The sequence below is a fragment of the Pseudochaenichthys georgianus genome, chromosome 16 (assembly GCF_902827115.2).
Source record: "Pseudochaenichthys georgianus chromosome 16, fPseGeo1.2, whole genome shotgun sequence".
Classification (NCBI taxonomy): domain Eukaryota; kingdom Metazoa; phylum Chordata; class Actinopteri; order Perciformes; family Channichthyidae; genus Pseudochaenichthys; species Pseudochaenichthys georgianus.
Window position 1 is genome coordinate 40,992,576 of NC_047518.2, and position 1,332 is coordinate 40,993,907.

Consider the following 1,332-nt stretch of genomic DNA (forward strand, 5'->3'; position numbering starts at 1 on the left):
TTTGCTGGAGGGGCCCTTCGCTTTTTCCGCCCTCTCCTCCGTCTCTGAAGGAAGGGGCAGATTTGTTTCGGCTGCGTACTTTCAAATTCTTGCGCACTCGAGCTGGTTTCTCCATTCGTACCTACCCTACCTTTCAGTAAAGTACACGCTTTACACTCGCTCTTTGCCAAATGTTAGCTTCCTTGGACCAAAACATTTGGCAATATTTGACAACGTGATGTTGTTAAATGCTGTGAGCATAGCAAACACAATACCATTCACCTCCATTGGTTTCTTTGTAATTTCGGTACACAGACCGTTTAATGAAAAGCAGACAGACATGTTGTGTTCAATAATCACACGAGAGCTTGTTGCTCAGTTGCATCTTTTATTCGTTCAGTCTCTCTCGACACGTTACATACTGTAGCTCTGCAGTGAAGCCTTTTAGCCTAAATTACTGTCTGGATGTTTAAAGCTGCTTCGTCACACATCTGGAGCACCTCATCAATACTCAGTTATCATCTAATTGCTGTTTGACACAAATTCAATCCAAATGCTTCTTTAAATATGTGAAAGAAATGACAGTGACAACTAAAAGACCAATCAGGTGCTTTTAGTTTTAATTTAGATAATGTTGAGTTTTCTTTCCAGGTGTGTGACTGTGGACATTCTTCATTTGCATTCTTTGAACACAAGTCTATATTCAAAGCTATATTTCCATTACACGTTATAATAATATCAAAGCCATCGTACAGTTCATTTCGCTTAAGCATTTGCATTTCAGTAATTCCGTAATTATTGTTTAGTTTTTTATAACTTGAGTTATTTTTAAATTGACTTTATTTGGCAATCACATACACTCATAAGGAAAAAGATCCAATGGGAAAAAAAGAACTCCATTGTCTTTTAATTTGAAATATTTACAATTTTTAGGTGATTTTTGTCAAAAAGACAGCTCAGTCTCAAACAGAGACGACATCAAATTGGACTTGTTACGTTTCCTTCTTCTTCATGTTGTACATTTGCCCCAGTAAAAGTCTTTTTAAAAACACTCACTGTACATAACACCCGAAAACATACACACTGGCACATGCATACATAGAGACTCACTCAGTGTGCTAAACTATACAAAGGGAAATGGTGTTTTCCGTCTCACTCAGTTTGTCTCTGACATCCTCCTTCTGCATTCAAACAGTAGTGGAAACACTGCTATTAGCATTCAGCTAATCCAACAGCCACACATGCAGTTTATATACGATTAAAATCTGTCGTCATACGGTTTCTACGGAAGCCCTGAAAGACAAACGAGAACACATACATATCGTGGTAATTCATTTTTTAAGTCTGATCTGA